Source organism: Trachemys scripta, chromosome 9, assembly GCF_013100865.1.
Source record: "Trachemys scripta elegans isolate TJP31775 chromosome 9, CAS_Tse_1.0, whole genome shotgun sequence".
In the NCBI taxonomy this organism is placed as follows: domain Eukaryota; kingdom Metazoa; phylum Chordata; order Testudines; family Emydidae; genus Trachemys; species Trachemys scripta.
The window spans coordinates 44,759,400-44,768,444 of NC_048306.1; positions in this window are offsets into that span (position 1 = coordinate 44,759,400).

A 9,045-nucleotide genomic window follows, 5' to 3' on the forward strand; every position below is an offset into this window, starting at 1 on the left:
TCAGGACTGCAGCAGGCAGCTGTCTCTCTGGCAGGGAGTGACTGGGTGCAGTACCCTGCAGGGAGCTGCTGCTAGTGATTTCAGGCTGAAGTGCCTGGGTCCAGCCCCAGTTAACCATAATGACCATTAGCATTTCTCTCTGCTGCTAGGGCCCTCTCCTCTCCTTCACTCCTCTGAGCACTGATACATAGTCTTGAATATAACCCCAGAGGTATTACATCATTATCCCTATTTTACAGATGGGGAAAACTGAGGCACAGAGCGAGTTAAAGGCTGGATTCACTGTTGCCCTAGAGCCCATTTGCACCATCTGCATTTGCACAAAGGGACCATAGGGGAGGCATAGGCCCCTCTCAGTGAAGGATCCTAGCAGGGGCCTGCACACAGCTCTGCTGGAGCAGCCCAGGCATTGGAGGGCACGCTGGGGTGGGCCAGGGTACTCAGTGATTCTCAGCCCCTGCAGCTGCCCGTTGGCAAACTACCTCCCTGTGGCTGCATGCTGGGATGAACTAGACCTCATGGGACTTGGCTGAGATCACACAGAGCTTGTGGCAGGGCCAAGGCTTGATTCCAGATTTCCCGAGTCCCAGCTCAGTGCACCATTCACAGGCCCATGCTTCCTACAGCACTTCCCTGCTATAGAGAAGGCCATGGCCAGCTCTACATTTGTGCAGGGATGGAAGGGCTCCGGCTCCTCAACCTCATTGAATATCAGTGAGCAGCTCCCTGGCATATCTGGCTGGCAGCGGCAGGATCTCAACATCCACTGATGGCACTTTCCCTGTGTCCCTGAATCCAGCACCCTTTGTAGATTGCCCCCCTCTCCCTCCACCCACACGCCAACCAAACCGTTGGCAAGGTGGGACAGACCCAATCTGAAGCTCCATGCCCCCCTCCCTGACTATGTCCTTGGATCCTCCCACGGCTTCCTAGCCCTATAGGAGCAGGACAATCTGACCAGCCTCCCACAAGTCATCTGAACCATAGATCCAACCATTCAGCTGCCACAGCTATGGCCAGCTGCAGCAGTATTGCCCTTCCACTCTCACTTGGCAACCCCACGCAGCTGCCAGCCAAGGCCAGTGAACTGTGGCCCAGTGGCTAGGGCCCTGCACTGGCAGCCAGGAGACCATGGGGAAGTCACTCCACGCAGATCCATGGAAGTTAGGAGGCTCAATATCTCTGAAGAGCCGGGCCTGCCCCTCTCTGTACATCACTTTCCCCTCCCACCCTTTCTCTGCTTTGCAGGTTTTGGCTGTAAACCCTTTGGGGGCAAGGACTGTCTCTTCCAAGGTGTTCATGCAGTGCCAGACTCCCTGGGCACTGAATAAAGCTGAAACAGAGCAATGGGAAGCCAGTTTTAATGCTGTGCTAATATTCTCCAAACAGTCTTCCCAGCATGCAATGATTTCCAGTGGGAAGTTTAGCACATGGATTTTCAACATGATCATCCTCACACAACATGCGGGCCCACGCACCCATCCTCCTCTGAGCAGGCAAGGGGCAGATAAACTGCCATACATATATTTTCTTCTGATCCAAACCCCTTGATCCCCCTGGATAATAGCTCAGAAAAACTCAGCCGCAATCAGCATGATGAAAGCCCATGGCACTACGTCATAGCCACTAGGAAATGCATCACCAAGCCATGACTCGCCAGAGAAACACCCACATTGGAAATATGACTATGTAAATACCTCTGCAAATGCAGGCTAAGCAACAAAATGCAGCTTGTGGCACCTTAGAGACTAACAAATTTATTAGAGCATAAGCTTTCGTGGACTACAGCCCACTTCTTCGGATGCATATAGAATGGAACATATATCTCCTCAATATATGTTCCATTCTATATGCATCCGAAGAAGTGGGCTGTAGTCCACGAAAGCTTATGCTCTAATAAATTTGTTAGTCTCTAAGGTGCCACAAGTACTCCTGTTCTTTTTTGCAGATACAGACTAACACGGCTGTTACTCTGAAAAATGCAGCTTGACTCAAGCAATCCCAGGGCCCATTCGATGACAGAGGGGTAGCGGCAATCCATTACTTAGGAGAACAACAATTCAAGGGGCTTAAATCCCATGCCTGAACATTTCTACAATGGACTCAGTTACACATGGAAATTGTAGGCCATACTCTGGCCAGGTAACTTTTATGCACCTAAAGAAGCTGCCACTTGCTGTGCACCTTTGAATCTCTGACTGTACCTGAATCGAATATTCATCTGTAGAGCTTCCTAGATACCTGTGGCACCTTAGAGACTCACATTTATTTAAGCATAAGCTTTTGTGGGCTAAAACCCACTTCATTGAATGCATGCAGTGGAAAATACAGTAGGAAGATTGTGTGTGTGTGTATATATATATATATATATATACACACACACACACACACACACACACACACACACACACAGAGAACAAGAAAAAATGGGTGTTGCCATACCAATTATAACAAGACTAATCAATTAAGGTGGGCTATTATCAGCAGGAGAAAAAAAAAACTTTTGTAGTGATAATCAGGATGGCCCATTTCCAACAGTTGGCAAGAAGGTGTGAGTAACATTAGGGGAAAAATTAGCATGGGGAAATAGATTTTAATTTGTGTAATGACCCATCCACTCCCAGTCTTTATTCAAGCCTAATTTAATGGTGGTGAGTTTGCAAATTAATTCCAATTCTGCAGTTTCTTGTTGGAGTCTGTTTTTGAAGTTTTTTTATTGGAGAATTGCGACTGTAATTGAGTGACCAGGGAGGTCGAAGTGTTCTCCGACTGGTTTTTGAATGTTGTAATTCTTGATGTCTGATGGGTGTCCATTTATTCTTTTGCGGGGAGGGATAGCTCAGTGGTTTGAGCATTGGCCTGCTTAAACCCAGGGTTGTGAGTTCAATCCTTGTTGGGGCCATTTAGGGATCTGGGGCCAAAAAAGTAGTTGGGGATTAGTCCTGCTTTGAGCAGAGGATTGGACTAGATGACCTCCTGAGGTCCCTTCCAACCCGGATATTCTATGTAGAGACTGTTTGGTTTGGACAATGTACATGGCAGAGGGGGCATTGCTGGCACATTGGTAGATGTGCAGGTGAACGAGCCTCTGTTGGTGTGGCTGATATGATTAGGTCCTATGACAGTATCCCTTGAATAGATATGTAGACCGAGTTGGCAATGGGCTTTGTTGCAAGGATAGGTTCCTGGGTTACCGTTTTGGTTGTGTGGTTGCTGGTGAGTATTTGCTTCAGGTGGGGAAGTGTAAGTAAGTGAGGACTGGCCTGTCTCCCAAGATCTGAGAGAGTGAGGGATCATCCTTCAGGCTAGGTTGTACAGTCTTGATGATGCACTGGAGAAGTTTTGCTGCTTTTGAGTGGAGTGTCCCCAGCTCCCGCACTCAGTTGAGGGCTGAAGGTGACGGCTAGTGGCATTCTGTTACTTTCTTTGTTGGGCCTGTCCCAAAGTAGGTGACTTCTGGGTAGTCTTCTGGCTCTGTCAATCTGTTTCTTCCCTTTAGCAGGTGGGTATTGTAGTTTTAAGAATGCTTGATAGAGATCTTGTAGGTGTTGGTCTCTGTCTGAGGGATTGGAGCAAATGCGGTTGTATCTTAGAGCTTGGCTGTAGACAATGGATCGTGTGATGTGGTCTGGGTTAAAGCCGGAGGCATGTACGTAAGTATAGCGGTCAGTAGATTTCCGGTATAGGGTGGTGTTTATGTGACAATCGCTTATTAGCACTGTCGTGTCCAGGAAGTGGATCTCTTTTATGGACTGGTCCAAGCTGAGGTTGATGGTGGGATGGAAATTGTTGAAATCATGGTGGAATTCCTCAAGGGCTTCTTTTCCATGGGTCCCGATGATGAAGAGGTCATCAATGTAGCGCAATGAGATATATGCCATCATGTGCCAGCAATGCCTCTCTGCAATGTACATTGGCCAACCAGACAGTCTACGCAAAAGAATAAATGGACACAAATCAGACATCAAGAATTATAACATTCAAAAACCAGTCGGAGAACACTTCAACCTCCTGGTCACTCAATTACAAACCTAAAACTCGCAGTTCTCCAACAACAACAAAAACAAACAAACTTCAAAAACAGACTCCAATGAGAAACTATAGAATTGGAATTAATTTGCAAACTCAACACCATTAAATTAGGCTTGAATAAAGACTGGGAGTGGATGGGTCATTACACAAAGTAAAAACTATTTCCCCATGCTAATTTTCCCCCTACTTTTACTCTCACCTTCTTGTCAACTGTTGGAAATGGGAAATCCTGATTATCACTACAAAAAAATTTTTTTCTCCTGCTGATGATAGCCCACCTTAACTGATTAGTCTTGTTATAGTTGGTATGGCAACACACATTTTTTTCTTGTTCTCTGTGTGTATATACATCTTCCTACTGTATTTTCCACTGCATGCATCCGATGAAGTGAGTTTTAGCCCATGAAAGCTTATGCTCAAATAAATTTGTTAGTCTCCAAGGTGCCACAAGTACTCCTCATTCATTTTGCTGATACAGACTAACACGGCTACCACTCTGAAACTAAATACCTGTGTAACTGGCATGTATAGCTGTGATCCTGTCTACTCAGTTATCTAAACAATCCTTTCAAACCTGTCCATTTGTGTTTCAAAGATCTCATTGCACTTTACCAAAGTGGATACCAATCATTATCCCCATTTCTAAAGAAAAGGAAATGGAGGCAAAGGGAGGGGAAACAACAAGTTCACATTGTGAGTCAGTGGCATGAGCCCTGACACCCACTATGATGCCCTGCCCTAGAGCAAGGGGTCCCATATAACAGATGCTTGGGGGGCCTCTTGGCAATGAGTCAGACTCAGTCCCATCCCTAGTGGTGTGGTTTTCATCTGTAATTGCCCATGCAGGCCCTGCGTCCTAGGTCTGTTCAGGGCTATACCACTAATAGCATGCTACAGATAACACTAGTCTACAATTTTTGAGAAGTCGTCTGCTTCAGAGATAAAATGTGCTATTATGTATTTTGATGCGCTGAATTCAAATATGACAATTAAAACAACTGATTGGCTACTGTTTAAGATATTTAAGTTTTTACATTTTATGTCTATGTATATTGTGTAGATAGAGTTTTAATCATAAATTGTAAACCTATGTCTTTTCATGTGTTTATGGTTGCTTTACATGATAATATTTCACCTATCCTGTTTATGTAACACTTTAAAAATCAGCAAAAGGGTTATATAAATAAATTTTATTATGAAACAAAAAAGGCAAAAAACTATTATCTACATAGTTTAGTCCTAGTCACTGTCTACTCGGCGCTTCTTGGCTTGTCTCTTATATTCATTAAATGGAGCATCTCTTGTCCCTGTCCAGCAATAGTCTGCAAGCATTGATGGGCTCCATTTGCCCTGATAGCGTTTCTCCATTGTTGCAATGTCCTGGTGAAATTGCTCGCCGTGCTTGTCGCTCAGTGCTCCGCAGTTCGGTGGAGAAAAAAAAAAAAAAAAAAAATCTAGATGAGAGTGCAAACAATGTATCTCTAGTGACACGTTGCAACCAAGGCTTTTGTATGCCTTGAGGAGGTTTTCCACCAACAACCTGTAGTTGTCGGCCTTGTTGTTTCCGAGAAAATTTATTGCCACTAACTGGAAGGCTTTCCATACCGTCTTTTCCTTGCCCTGCAGTGCATGGTCAAATGCATCATCTTGAAGAAGTTCACGAATCTGAGGACCAACAAAGACACCTTCCTTTATCTTAGCTTCACTTAACCTTGGAAATTTTCCACGGAGGTACTTGAAAGCTGCTTGTGTTTTGTCAATGGCCTTGACAAAGTTCTTCATCAGACCCAGCTTGATGTGTAAGGGTGGTAACAAAATCTTCCTTGATTCAGCAAGTGGTGGATGCTGAACACTTTTCCTCCCAGGCTCCAATGACTGTCGGAGTTGCCAGTCTTTCTTGATGTAGTGGGAATCTCTTGCACGACTATCCCATTCGCAGAGAAAACAGCAGTACTTTGTGTAGCCAGTCTGCAGACCAAGCAAGAGAGCAACAACCTTCAAATCGCCACAAAGCTGCCACTGATGTTGGTCAGTGTTTATGCACCTCAAAAGTTGTTTCCTTCATAGGGACTGCATGACCAACTGGAATTGAGGGCAAAACATTGCCATTATGCAGTAAAACAGCTTTAAGACTCGTCTTCGATGAATCAATGAACAGTCTCCACTCATCTGGATCATGAACGATGTTGAGGGCTGCCATCACACCATCGATGTTGTTGCAGGCTACAAGATCACCTTCCATGAAGAAGAATGGGACAAGATTCTTTGGACGGTCACGGAACATGGAAACCCTAACATCACCTGCCAGGAGATTCCAACGCTGTAGTCCGGAGCCCAACAGCTCTGCCTTACTCTTGGGTAGTTCCAAATCCCTGACAAGGTCATTCAGTTCATCTTGTGTTATGAGGTGTGGTTCAGAAGAGGAGGATGGGAGAAAAATGTGGGTCCTGTGACATTGATGGTTCAGGACCAGAAGTTTCATCCTCTTACTCGTCTGACTCAAGTGAGAATGACTCAAGTGTTGCAGCATATGTGTGGGGCCCACCTCTTGTCCTGAGCTCCAATTTTGCAGCCAAAATAAAGGCGATAGGCTTTCTTAACCATAGTGGTTATACTGCACTTTTGTGATGCAAAAGTCACTTCACCACAAACATAGCAGAAGTTATCTGCACTGTTCACACAAGTACGAGGCATCTCTGCTCACTTTGGCTAAACAGAAATGTGTCCCTTTGCAAAATCAAACACTGACAAATAAGAGAGCATGATACTGTATGAGTTCTAGAGCTGATATAGGGCAATTTGTTCAGCAGAGTGATGTAAGCTTCATTATGATTGCATCATCCATGACTTCTAGGAATAACATGATGCAATTCATATCATGTATGACACAATACCAGCTTTAGATTGCATCATTCATTGTTTTGACTAAAAAGCAAGTACTGTCCAAACCCAGTCATAGATTTATTCATAAATCCAGTCAAAGATGTATTTTAGTCATTTCTGGTTTAAATTGAGATCCCTTCCCTTTATAACTCACTTATCCTCCGCCATTCCCAAGCCAAGGGTCGTATATACTAACCCAACAGCATATCTTGAAAACTAGAGCCAATCAACAATTTTAAGCACCATTTTCGTTCTCAGTGACCCAGAATTAGTAAAGTTTGACTACATTTATTTCAGAAGCATTTTGACTGTAGAGCAGTGTAATCACAGCATGGGCTGGGTAGTTTGCTCGGCTCTGGTTCCATCAGTCTGAGAACACAGGACTTCAGACACCAGCACTCTCAATGCAGCACCTTTCACCCAGGCTCCCAGCTCTTTCTAAACAGTTGGTTACCAGCCATTCATGTGAAATGCAGAGTGCCTGTGTAAACCTAGGACTGGCTAACCAGGGTCCCTCCAGACCAGTGTGTGGCTCCAGCAGTTGCCTAGACCAGCTGCTTCACAGGAAGATGCAAGAACCCCCCTTTTGGATCAGATGACACCAGAATAACCTGTGCCTAAGGAAAGTTATTTCCCAACCATCAGTAGCTAGCTGAGGCCCTAGAACATGGTCGTTAATTTCTCCAGGATTTCACTGAGGATTTTCCCACCATTCAGGGAAGGGATTGCCTGTCTTCACCATTTTCAGCAATGAGAAAACAGTCCTCCCTCCCCGCAAAAAAGCCACTTGGCCTTATAATTTATGGTCCTAGAACACACCAGCATCCTTTTCTCATACTTACCTGTTTCACTAGCATAATTGAGGCCATAAGAGCTATGACACCCCCTATTGGCAGAGGGTTAGGGTGACACCTGAAGCATGCACATCTCAGCTTCTCTACCCTGTGCACTTCCCCATTTAACCCTGTCCACAAGGATTGTCATGCAAGAAATACAGTGCTCCCCCTCAGCTGGAGACTTTGTATTTGTTCTTCCTTTGTCCATTTTCCCTAATGTAGCATAGAAGCCTCCTTGATGGGAAATGCATGCTTTGTGAATGGAAAGCAACAGTCTGCCACCTCTGCATGAGGAAGCTATAGCAGTATGGATCTTTATTATTATTTATATTACTGTAGCAGCAAAGAGCCTCCATCACAGTTCAGGTTGCTGTTGTGCAAGATGCTGTACAAAGACCTGTCCCAAAGAGCTTGCCATCTAACTACACGACAAGAGATTAATACAATGAAAAACTGACATCTAAATAGATCAGACAGAGCTGGGGGAGGGGGAGAACACAGCAGCAAGTGACCAATGTGATGGCAGTAAAGGATAGGTTAGTTCCACAGTGGGAGGGTTGGAGGGGGTTAGTTAGCAAGGGATAAGCTACATAGAAGAGAAGGGGGGGATGACAGACAGGCAGGGTGGACTGAGGCTGAGGTGAAGGAACTGAGGGGGGGGGGGGGGGGAAGGGTTGGGGGAACATGGAGCAAATTGCTTCTGCCCTCTGCTGATCAGCTATCAGAACTTGCTGCTTTTGAGTGGAGTGTCCCCAGCTCCCTGCACTAGCTGTGCCTCTGCTTGCTGGGTCAAGCCTCAGGCTGGCTCCTCTGCAGTTTTCCCTCCAAGACCACATGGCAAAGGGGAGGAGAGACATGACACTCACCCCCCCCCCCACGACAGAGTCTGGGGGACACTGGGGCAGATTCGTTGAAATTCGGAGCCTAAATACCTTTGAGGATATGGATGCTGTGCCCCCAGGAGTTTCCCCTGCACAGTTCTGGGTCCAAAATCACCAGCCTGGCCAATGGGAAAGGGAAGAATGTGCTGTTCAAAAGGATCCCCCTCTTCCCTCCCCTCATACATACACTTTAGCATGCAAGGTTCCCTGAAGGAGAGCTGGTATTTGTGACACTCCCTTGCCCAGCTGTACACCTGCACTGCTCTGCCTCTGCTGGTCAGTTTTGCTGCCCCAAAGCACCCTGACTAAGCACTGCCAGTCAGGACTCATGCCAGCTTGACAGACCAGAGCTCAGCAACACACCTCTGCATTAATACTGATTTGTTGAATCTCTTCAAAAATTCAATGACTCA